This window comes from Bufo gargarizans, chromosome 11 (genome assembly GCF_014858855.1).
Source record: "Bufo gargarizans isolate SCDJY-AF-19 chromosome 11, ASM1485885v1, whole genome shotgun sequence".
In the NCBI taxonomy this organism is placed as follows: Eukaryota; Metazoa; Chordata; class Amphibia; order Anura; family Bufonidae; genus Bufo; species Bufo gargarizans.
In genome coordinates, this window is record NC_058090.1 from 49,353,788 (window position 1) to 49,366,454 (window position 12,667).

At 47.4% G+C, this 12,667-nt stretch overlaps 1 protein-coding gene across 1 annotated transcript in view; it reads left to right on the forward strand.

Moving 5' to 3' along the window:
- The window catches only part of SLC25A21 (solute carrier family 25 member 21), a 321,849-nt gene that overhangs the window by 336 nt on the left and 308,846 nt on the right, over positions 1-12,667 (forward strand). The window contains exons 2-3 of the mRNA XM_044272495.1: positions 1,822-1,902; positions 9,644-9,764. The gene's annotated coding sequence lies outside the window, so the exon portion shown is untranslated. The remainder of the gene's footprint in view (positions 1-1,821; positions 1,903-9,643; positions 9,765-12,667) is intronic.

The window sequence follows — 12,667 nt, forward strand, 5'->3', positions numbered from 1 at the left end:
AGTGCTCAGTGTGTGTGCGTTTAATTTGCATGCAGCAGTGCTCAGTGTGTGTGCGTTTAATTTGCATGCAGCAGTGCTGAGTGTGTGTGTTTAATTTGCATGCGGCAGTGCTTAGTGTGTGTGTGTGTGTGTGTGTTTAATTTGCATGCGGCAGTGCTGTGCGTGTGTGTGTGTGTGTGTGTTTAATTTGCATGCAGCAGTGCTGAGTGTGTGTGTTTTAATTTGCATGCAGCAGTGCTTAGTGTGTGTGTGTGTTTAATTTGCATGCAGCAGTGCTGAGTGTGTGTGTTTTAATTTGCATGCAGCAGTGCTTAGTGTGTGTGTTTAATTTGCATGCAGCAGTGCTTAGTGTGTGTGTGTGTTTAATTTGCATGCAGCAGTGCTGAGTGTGTGTGTTTTAATTTGCATGCAGCAGTGCTTAGTGTGTGTGTTTAATTTGCATGCAGCAGTGCTGAGTGTGTGTGTTTAATTTGCATGCGGCAGTGCTTAGTGTGTGTGTTTAATTTGCATGCAGCAGTGCTGTGTGTGTGTTTAATTTGCATGCAGCAGTGCTGTACTCCTACATAAATCTATGTTTCCAGGAGTCTTGTGATAGTAAGGAAATTAAAAGCCACTCTACTGTACAGTTCTGTGTGAATGAATCTTTCACATAGAGAACCATAAGTGTCCCTCTAACCGTTCAAAAAGTTGGAGTTATATTGTGTCTGTCTGTATGTGTGTAGGCAGTTGTGTATGTGTCTGATATGCGTTCAGTGTGTCTGTAATGTCTGACCATCCTCTTGTGCACTCACATTGTGATTAGATAGGCAGACATGGGATGCAGCGTCTCTGGTGGGGGGACATAGACAGTAGAGGGCCCCTGTGTAGTATGTGGGCCCCTGGCTATTTAATAGTGCGGTGCTCAGCATAGTGCTCCTCTAGTTAATCCTTCATCAAATGGATCAAAATCTATCAGAAATTTCGAACCAAGGGAACCTTGGTGCCCTTATTTGATAGTGGTATGGAACCCGTCAGGGACGGACTGGCCATAGACCCTACAGGGAATATTCCCGGTGGGCCACCCGAGCCCTCCTCTCCGCCCCTGGTCAGATACAATAGGAGTCGTTATTACAGAAAGTCCAGGCACCCTACTGAGGCTTGGTGTTGTGGCCCTCATGTCACCTCCTAAGCCCCCCGCTCCATATCAGAGATAATTGGAGGAGGAAAGAACTTAGCGGCCATTGATGGCCACCACAGAGGGACAGGGTTGTCAACTGTCCAGAAATTTCTGGACAGTCCTTAAAAATAGGTGACTTTTTTTCCTGTGTCTGTGAAAAAAAATAGATGTGTCCGTGATTTTTTTTTTTTTACGGCTGGTGATACATGATTAGATTATTTTGGAGGTAATTATCATCATTTTACTGGTTCTTATCAGTTTTACTTATAATCTTTATCATTCATTATAGTTTTCCAATTAGTCCTTGGCTGTCTGTGATTTTGGGATAAGTTGTCCAGAAAAAAGAAAAATTCTGTTTGGCAACCCTGCAGAGGCACAGCTTCTGGGGAGCTACTGCTGACCCTGCCAACTTGTATTGGCCCCCTCTACTTCTGTGAAGCTGGACCCACCTACAACGTTGGGGTCACTTTATGTTTCTAGTCTGCCCTGGCCCCACCTTGCATATAGGGCCCCTGTGCGGCTGCACCAATGGCATGTCCGCCCCTGTTTGGACAGTGATCGCAGGGTTAATCGTGTGTGTAAAGTCCAGTGCTTTGTACAGAAGGTTTAGTATATTTATGTTTTTATAGGACAGATATTTATGTTTTTGTGTTTTTTTTTTTCAGGAATTAGATCTCAGCACAGAGAAGAAGGGTCTCCTCTAACCAAACAAATCCCCAGAAGAGAGCCGGCCTGCGCTGTGCCGAGTGAGTAACATATGCTGCGTCACGTAGATGATTAGGATGAATTTGGTGCCGTCGAACAAATTGAAGGGATATTTTATATTAAAGGATTCTCTCATCTTGGACATTTGGGGCATATTTCCAGGATATGCCTCTAACGTCTGATAGGTTCAGGTCCCACCAATGTCCTTAAAACTGAGCTCACAAAGTGACGGAGGGCGCACCACGCATGCGCGGCCGTCCTCCATTCAATTTCTATAGGAGGGCCAAAAATAGCTGAGCGCTGGCTCACCTATTTCCTAAGCCCCATAGAAAGGAATAGAGCGGTGGCCCTACCCATTCATTACCATGGAACGTGCCGCTCGGCTATTTTCGGAACTCCCACAGAAATTAATGGAGGGCGGCCGCGCATGCGTGGTGCGCCCTCCGTCACTTTGTGAGCTCAGTTCTAAAGATAGACCCGTACTTATCAGAGATTTGGGGCATATCCTAGCCATATACTCCCACTGTCCAAGATGAGACAACCCCTTCGATACCATATGCCAGGGATCAGCAACATTCGGCACTGTGGCAGAGGGGAAACTACGACCACCAGTGTGCACACTTGCTTGGCTGTTCTCGGAACTCCCATAGAAGTGAGCAGAGCATGCTGGGAGTTGTAGTTTCACAACAGTTGGCGTGCTGGAGGTTGCTGACCCCTGTCATAGGGATACATAACTGAACAAGCTGCCCACAGGCTGCTCCTCCCATCACATGACCGTGACATCATCAAAGGTCCTTTTACTCTGTAGAACCCGGCATGTACACTATACCCATGTTCATCCACCACTCCATTGGCTGCCAAAATGAGGCTTGACACACACACAGTGGCCAATAGCGTTACAGATGCAAGATCCGCCTTTTAAAGGCTCCTGCCCATCTGTTAGCAAAGTAAGGGTGAGTAAAGTGAGTGCTGCCTGCAGCATACTGGCCGCTTGTACCTCTTCTGTAAGATTACGGAGGAAGCCCCCAGCCTCACACCTAGGTACAGACGAGCGTCACCCCCCGAGCACTCTAACCTCATGGATTACAATCTGTATTACATGGCTGCAGAGGCCAGTCATTTCTTCTGGCTGATATGAGTGGAACTTGCTGCAGGCTAAGTATAACAGATCAGCACTTTGCAAGCTGTACTCTGTACCTACAATGCAGGGATCCGTGGTAATGTTCTTAAAGGGGTTTTCCGATGGATAGGTCATCAGCATCTGATCGTAGGGGTCCGACACCCGGGACTCCCACCTATCAGCTGTTTGAGAAGGCGCCGGCGCTTGCAGTAGCGGCATGGCCTCTCAGCTTTCCTAGACCATGTGATGTCACATTAATTGGTCACATAGTCTAGGAGCAGCTCAGCCCCATTCAAGTGACTGGGGGTGAGCTGCGATACTATGTACGGCGCTGTGCTTGGTGAGCTGTGAGAAGGCAGCGACCCTCACAGGAGCGCTGGTGCCTTCTCAAGACAGCTGATTGGCCGGGGGTCTCAGGTGTCGGACCCTCACCGATCAGATACTCGGAGGATGGGTCATCAGTATAAAAATCGTGGAAAACCCTTTTAATTAGAAATGTTTAATGGGGTCCATCAGGACTAACATATTAAAAGGGTATTCTGGTAAGATTGTTATCCCCTATCCAGAGCCTAGGGAATAACTATTAGATCGGTAGGGGTCCTACCTATGGGACCCTCACCGATCACAAGAAAGAGGGCCCTGTGCTCCCTGACATGAACAAAGAGGCCTTTGGGCATGTGCGTGGCCACTTCATTGATTTCTATGGGAGTTGAGTGGGCTGTTGTGGTTACGGGGCCCCCATTCTCATGATCAGTGGAGGGGAATACCTCTTTAATGACAGATCCTGAGGATACATGATCCATATCCGATTGTGGGGGTCCGATCTCAGAACCCCTGCCAATCTGCTTTTCAAAGGGGCCGCGGCGCTCGGGTAAGTGCTGCAGCCTCTTCCTCGGCCTGTGATGTCACGTCCATCAGTCACATGACCTTTCTGCAGCTCAGTCTTATTCAAATGAAAGGGATTGAGCTGCAATGCCAAACGCAGCCTCTATACAATCTGCGGCGCTGTGCTTGGTATACTATGAAGGGGCCTTTGTGCTTGTACGAGTACCGCAGCCCCATCAAACAGCTGATTAGTAGGGTTGTCGGACCCCCGAATAATTACATATGATTGCCTTGTACTAAGGATAGGCCATCAGTATTTTTAAAGGGGGTCTACAGTTTGTTTTAACTGATCGTTGGCGGTCCGACACACGGGACCCCCGCTCGATCAGCTGTTTGAGAAGGCAGCAGCGCTCCAGCAGCGCCGCGGCCTTGTCACTGTTTCCCTCAGGCCCAGTGACGTCATGACTAGTATAAACTGGCCTGGGCGGGGCTAAGCTCTGTTCACTTGAATGGAGCTTAACCCCACCGAGGCCAGTTGATACTAGTCGTGACGTCACTGGGCCTGAGGGAAACAGTGACAAGGCCGCGGCGCTCCTGGAGCACCGCTGCCTTCTCAAACAGCTGATCGGCGGGGGTCCCGGGTGTCGGACCCCCGCCGATCAGATGCTGATGATCTATCCAGAGGATAGATAATCAATTAAAACAAACTGTAGAACCCCTTTAAGTTCTGAACCCTTTAAAAGTGTCCCAGCATTCATCTGACCAGGGGCATGGAGAGACTCCAGGAGGCACATTTGCCAAGGTAACCATATGAGAACCTTAGTCCTGCATGGGTCCAGTTCTAAAAAACATAGGACCTGGCACTAGAGTTTTGAGCCTTGCATGGTTCCTCAGGAGCTTTACCACACAATATGCTCCCTGCGTCTCTCATTCCCAGTGTCAAATTGAACAGGGAGAGAGGAATTGCTTTACATATTACTTGCTTATTACTGATTGTGGAATTTAATCAGTTATTGTATGTGATGGTATATATGATAAATATAAGAACAGTGGTTAAATCTGGGGCAAATATGTGTCCTGCCTAAAACAACATTGCTTCTAGACAGGGACGGACTGGCCCTAGACCCCACAGGGAATTGTCCCAGTTGACTGATGCCCATGGGGGGGGGGGGGGGGGGCCCTGAGCCCTCCTCATGGCCGCAATTAATGCTAGGAGCATCGGGTACTTATGCACCTGACCAGCGACTGCAGGTGCCCTCCTGAATTCAGCTATGATGATACAGTTGAATACTGCCGCAGGTGCACTGTGGTATTTGGTTCTTCTGGGGCAGTATTCTGTGCTGCACTGTGGTATTTGGTTCTGCTGGGGCAGTATATTGTGCTGCACTGTGGTATTTGGTTCTGCTGGGGCAGTATTCTGTGCTGCAATGTGGTATTTGGTTCTCTTAGGGCAGTATATTGTGCTGCACTGTGGTATGTGGTTCTGCTGGGGCAGTATTCTGTGCTGCACTGTGGTATTTGGTTCTGCTGGGGCAGTATATTGTGCTGCACTGTGGTATTTGGTTCTGCTGGGGCAGTATTTTGCAATGCACTTGTATTTGGTTCTGTTGGGGCAGTATATTGTGCTGCACTTTGGTATTTGGTTCTGCTGGGGCAGTATTCTGTGCCGCACTGTGGTATTTGGTTCTGTTGGGGCAGTATATTGTGCTGCATTGTGGTATTTGGTTCTGCTGGGGCAGTATATTGTGCTGCACTGTGGTATTTGGTTCTGCTGGGGCAGTATATTGTGCTGCATCGTGGTATTTGGTTCTGTTGGGGCAGTATATTGTGCTGCACTTTGGTATTTGGTTCTGCTGGGGCAGTATTCTGTGCTGCACTGTGGTATTTGATTCTGTTGGGGCAGTATATTGTGCTGCACTGTGGTATTTGGTTCTGCTGGGGCAGTATTCTGTGCCGCACTGTGGTATTTGGTTCTGTTGGGGCAGTATTCTGTGCTGCACTGTGGTATTTGGTTCTGCTGGGGCAGTATTCTGTGCTGCACTGTGGTATTTGGTTCTGTTGGGGCAGTATATTGTGCTGCACTGTGGTATTTGGTTCTGCTGGGGCAGTATTCTGTGCTGCACTGTGGTATTTGGTTCTGCTGGGGCAGTATTTTGCAATGCACTTGTATTTGGTTCTGTTGGGGCAGTATATTGTGCTGCACTTTGGTATTTGGTTCTGCTGGGGCAGTATTCTGTGCTGCACTGTGGTATTTGGTTCTGTTGGGGCAGTATATTGTGCTGCATTGTGGTATTTGGTTCTGCTGGGGCAGTATATTGTGCTGCACTGTGGTATTTGGTTCTGCTGGGGCAGTATATTGTGCTGCATCGTGGTATTTGGTTCTGTTGGGGCAGTATATTGTGCTGCACTTTGGTATTTGGTTCTGCTGGGGCAGTATTCTGTGCTGCACTGTGGTATTTGATTCTGTTGGGGCAGTATATTGTGCTGCACTGTGGTATTTGGTTCTGCTGGGGCAGTATTCTGTGCCGCACTGTGGTATTTGGTTCTGTTGGGGCAGTATTCTGTGCTGCACTGTGGTATTTGGTTCTGCTGGGGCAGTATTCTGTGCTGCACTGTGGTATTTGGTTCTGTTGGGGCAGTATATTGTGCTGCACTGTGGTATTTGGTTCTGCTGGGGCAGTATTCTGTGCTGCACTGTGGTATTTGGTTCTGCTGGGGCAGTATTTTGCAATGCACTTGTATTTGGTTCTGTTGGGGCAGTATATTGTGCTGCACTTTGGTATTTGGTTCTGCTGGGGCAGTATTCTGTGCCGCACTGTGGTATTTGGTTCTGTTGGGGCAGTATATTGTGCTGCATTGTGGTATTTGGTTCTGCTGGGGCAGTATATTGTGCTGCACTGTGGTATTTGGTTCTGCTGGGGCAGTATATTGTGCTGCATCGTGGTATTTGGTTCTGTTGGGGCAGTATATTGTGCTGCACTTTGGTATTTGGTTCTGCTGGGGCAGTATTCTGTGCTGCACTGTGGTATTTGATTCTGTTGGGGCAGTATATTGTGCTGCACTGTGGTATTTGGTTCTGCTGGGGCAGTATTCTGTGCCGCACTGTGGTATTTGGTTCTGTTGGGGCAGTATTCTGTGCTGCACTGTGGTATTTGGTTCTGCTGGGGCAGTATTCTGTGCTGCACTGTGGTATTTGGTTCTGTTGGGGCAGTATATTGTGCTGCACTGTGGTATTTGGTTCTGCTGGGGCAGTATTCTGTGCTGCACTGTGGTATTTGGTTCTGTTGGGGCAGTATATTGTGCTGCACTGTGGTATTTGGTTCTGCTGAGGCAGTATATTGTGCTGCACTGTGGTATTTGGTTCTGCTGGGGCAGTATATTGTGCTGCACTGTGGTATTTGGTTCTGCTGGGGCAGTATATTGTGCTGCACTGTGGTATTTGGTTGTGCTGAGGCAGTATATTGTGCTGCACTGTGGTATTTGGTTCTGTTGGGGCGGTATATTGTGCTGCACTGTGGTATTTGTGTCTGCTGGGGAAGTATTCTGTGCTGCACTGTGGTATTTGGTTCTGCTGGGGCAGTATTCTGTGCTGCACTGTGGTATTTTGTTTTGCTGGGGCAGTATTTTGCAATGCACTGTGGTATTTGGTTCTGCTGGGGCAGTATATTGTGCTGCACTGTGGTATTTGGTTCTGCTGGGGCAGTATTTTGCAATGCACTTGTATTTGGTTCTGTTGGGGCAGTATATTGTGCTGCACTTTGGTATTTGGTTCTGTTGGGGCAGTATTCTGTGCCGCACTGTGGTATTTGGTTCTGTTGGGGCAGTATATTGTGCTGCATTGTGGTATTTGGTTCTGCTGGGGCAGTATATTGTGCTGCACTGTGGTATTTGGTTCTGCTGGGGCAGTATATTGTGCTGCATTGTGGTATTTGGTTCTGCTGGGGCAGTATATTGTGCTGCATCGTGGTATTTGGTTCTGTTGGGGCAGTATATTGTGCTGCACTTTGGTATTTGGTTCTGCTGGGGCAGTATTCTGTGCTGCACTGTGGTATTTGGTTCTGTTGGGGCAGTATATTGTGCTGCACTGTGGTATTTGGTTCTGCTGGGGCAGTATTCTGTGCCGCACTGTGGTATTTGGTTCTGTTGGGGCAGTATATTGTGCTGCACTGTGGTATTTGGTTCTGCTGGGGCAGTATTCTGTGCTGCACTGTGGTATTTGGTTCTGTTGGGGCAGTATATTGTGCTGCACTGTGGTATTTGGTTCTGCTGGGGCAGTATATTGTGCTGCACTGTGGTATTTGGTTCTGCTGGGGCAGTATTCTGTGAGGCACTGTGGTATTGCCGGCCCTGCCTACTTGTGTTGCCCGGCTTTTATCAATTTGCACCCCCCTAAAATATGGGGCCAGAGGGGAATTCTGTGCCTCACAGCGGCATCTTATGGCACCATACAGAGCCGCATTGCTGTGTGCATGAACCCTAAGGGCTGTTTCACACGAGCGGATGCCGTGCGTGACATCCGCTGCGTGAAAGAGGGCCAAGACCCGATGCGGACAGCAGAAGCACGGAGCAGTAACATGATTGATAATGCTCGGTGCCTCTCTGATCTTTTTACTACGAAATCACAGTGAGATAAAGTTGTCACTGTGATTTTGTAGTAAAGAGGTCACAGAGAGGCACGGAGCATTATCAGTCATGCTACTGCTCCGTGCTTCTGCTGTCCGCATCGGGTCTTGGCTGTCATTCACGCAGCGGATGTCACGCACACAGGGCCGGTGCAAGGATTTTTGCCAACACAAGCGAAGCTACATTTTGCCCCCCCCCCCGCCCTCTCGCAGCTCACCTATCCCTAGTCCAGTCTTCAGCAGCTGGCTTCTCCTCTGTGTGGTCCTGGTATCTTCTCTCTGCTTCAGACAATCATGCCCCCATGTCACATTTATCCCCCTCCATGTCAAATCACCCCCCTATGTCACATCAGACCTCCATGTCACATTTCTCCCCCTCTATGTCCCATTTTTCCGCCGTCCCACAGGGTGCGCTCTAAGGCAGCCGCTTGGTCTGCCTTATGGTAGCTCCGGCCCTGCACGCACGGCATCCGCTCGTGTGAAACAACCCTAAATGTGCCCTCACACCTTCACTATACAAGCCCTCTGTAATCCCTCATACACATCTAAGTGCGTAGACTAGAAGTTACAGACATCCTTAACTGCCAGAATGAAGGGAGGACATCTGGGGCAGTGCACAGGAAAGGCTCCAGTAACTATGTACTGGAGCACTGCTCGGCCTACAATTCATAGGTATATACAGCATATAGTGGAGGGAGGAAGCACTGAGTGACATTTGTGGACAGGACAAGGCATTGCGGCTTTGTATAGGTGAAAGAGAGAATCGGAGCTTAGGTAAGTATACCGCAAACTATGGAATCGCTAAGAATAGGTAGACATTGAAAGCCATATGTGCCATAAGATGAGACCTAATAATTTGCCATGCCATAGCTCAGGCATGACCAACCTGAGGCTCTCCAGCTGTTGTAAAACTACAACTCCCACCATGCCCTGCTGTAGGCTGATAGCTGTAGGTAGCCTGGGCATGCTGGGAGTTGTAGTTTTGCAACAGCTGGAGAGCCTCAGGTTGGCCATCCCTGCCATGCTACTGCCATTGTTGTAAATACCAGTTTATATGGGGGTGCCAATAAAAATTAAAAAGAAAAAAAAATAATGTAAAGATGAAAGTAGTTCTTAAAGAATATATATGATGCAACCTTCATTATACTCAGTGGTTTAAAATTTGTCAGATGAGGTGACGCCTTCACTAACCTCACATGTTATTCTCTCCGTCAGAGGCATCTGGTCAACTTTACTGCAGTCTTGTACCATCTGATTCCAGCCGTCATGTCTACGTCCCCGCGTGTCAGCTTTTGGAAAGAAGCTTCTCAGCAGGTCTTGGCTGGAGGATCAGCAGGTAAGGGTCCTATCATTTTTGTCATCATGAGAGTATGTACGGTATTTAAAGGAGTTGACCTGGTAGGATATTTTATCCTCTATCCATAGGATAGGGGATAAGTGTCTGATTTGTGGGGGACCCTATAGTATACAGCACCCCACAGTATGCAAGCAGTATAGCACCCTATAGTATACAGCACCCCACAGTATGCAGTATAGCTCCTATAGTATACAGCACCCCACAGTATGCAGTATAGCACCCTATAGTATACAGCAACCCACAGTATGGAGTATAGCACCCTATAGTGTACAGCACCCCACACTATACAGTATACAGCACCCCACAGTATGTAGTAGAGCAGTATAGACCCCACAGTATACAGTAGAGCAGTATAGCACACTGCAGTATACAGCACCCCACAGTATACAGCACCCCACAGTATACAGCACCTCACAGTATACAGTAGAGACGTATAGCACCCCTCAATATACAGCACCCCAAACTATACAGTACCCCACAGTATATAGTAGAGCAGTATAGCACCCCACAGTATACAGTAGAGCAGTATAGCACCCCATAATATACAGCACCTCACAGTATACAGCACCCCAAACTATACAGTATGCAGCACCCCACAGTATACAGCACCCCAAACTATACAATATACAGCACCCCACAGTATACAGCACCCCAAACTATACAGTATACAGCACCCCAAACTATACAATATACAGCCCCCACATTATTCAGCACCCCACAATATATAGCCCCCCACAGTATACAGCACCCCAGAGTATACAGTAGAGCAGTATACAGCACCCCAGGTATACATTAGAGGAGTATAGCACCCCACAGTATACATTAGAGCAGTATAGCACCCCACAGTATATAGAAGCCCAGGTATACAGTAGAGCACTATAGCACCCCACAGTATACAGCACCCCACAGTATACAGTAGCAGTATAGCACCCCACAGTATACAGTAGAGCAGTATAGCACCTCATAGTATACAGTAGAGCAGTATAGCACTCCATAGTATACAGTAGAGCAGTATAGCACCCCACAGTATACAGCACCCCACAGTATACAGTAGCTTACAGTATATTAGCATAACAACCCCTGTCACCTTTTCCTGATGTAATCTTCACAAAAAAAGCTCCACAGTTAAGGCAAACTTCTCCTGCAGCAACACTCCTGGTAGAAAGGACCTTTGATTACCTCATAGTCATGTGACCAGTAATATTGCTAGGTTACTGGTCACATGTTGATGTCGTCTAAGGTCCTTTCTCCTAAGAGAATCACAGCTCTCACAGTTCGCTTTCATCTTTGGCTGAATGTTGCGGATCATGGACCCATATAAGTCAATAAGTTCGCATCCACAAACGGAGTGCACAAGGCCAGTACCCATGCATTTCAGACCGATGTTTGCAGTTCGCAGCAAGGACTGTGAGCCATTATGCCCGTGTGCATGAACCCTTATTGTATTCAGATATGGAGACCTTCCCAAAAGGTAAAAATTAAGATGGATCAGGCCAAAGTCAGGTGTGAGATCTGTGACAAAAAAAGGTGTCCAGTTTAGAGCCACTATCCAGCTGAAAGGTTGTCCAGTAATATTTCTGGGGAAGTGGCGGACTAGACTGCGATACTGCGGGAGAAGTAAAGTAATGATAATAGTAATAATAGAGGGACTCCCTCTTTATTATATCTAATAGGGTAGATGAGAAGCAACTGTATAAAGAAGAAAACACTTTAAAAATCTAAAGGGATATAATCCCATGTCAGCCTTTTATGGCTGAAATCAAAATACTTTTCATGTACAGCGGCCAGGGGTGGCTGGGGTAACGGGAAACAGCCGAGCAGGTTATGCTATGAATGATGTTTCCATAAATCCCATAGAAGTGAATAGGGCGGTGGACTGACAATCACACTACTACTCCGTTGAGAGAGGAGACTCTGGGACCTTCTGTTCTCGGGGTTCACTTGGGGCCCCAGCAGTCAAACTTCCCACAATCTTCTATTTATCACCTATCCTGTGTATAGGTTGTAAATACTTTTTTTTTTTTTTAACTCGTTTTATTGAAACAAGAGTAACAAGGCACATCAGTGGTACAATTGCATAGAGGATACCAAAACATAGTACAGGTCTGGTCACATGTAAAGACAGTGATTATACATCCACAATTAATCAAACGCAGAGAGGGTACATCATTTCAGGGCTTACACAGCAGAGATACCATAGATCGAATAGGGCAGAACAGAAAAAAAAAAAAAAAAAAAAAAAAAAAAAGGAAAATTCTTTCAAAACCGATCCTGTCCAGGACCAACTGAGACCGCAGACCCCATTGAGGTTGTTAAGTGCGAGTCACACCACAGTCCCCACACTTTCTGGAACTTATCTGGACACTTTCTATTGACAAATATCACTTTCTCAAAGGGGATCACCTGATTAACCAACCTTTTCCATATCCCCAAAGTCGGGAAATCATCCGCCATCCATTTGAGGGCAATAACCTTACGGGCCAAGAACAGAGATTCACTCAGGAATATCTTGTTATAATGAGTCCAGCCATCATTGTCTAGGATACCCAACAGACACACCTTAGGGCATAGCGGGACAGGACCTAGGCCCAAAGATGAGAGCACACCCAGTACTGCCTGCCAATATGACTTAATGTGAATGCATTCCCACATCATATGCCAAAAATCCGCGTTATTGTGAGAGCACCTCTAACTGTTGGAGTGGGGAAGTCTCCCCATCCTATGCAATCTAGTGGGGGTCAAATAGCTGCGGTGTAGCATAAATAACTGGATCAACCTATTATTGATTGAGGGAGATACCCTAGTTACCGCCTCTAACGCCTCCGACCAATCCTCCGCCGAAAGAAGCGGGATATTCCCTTTCCACCGTACCTCAGCAAGTA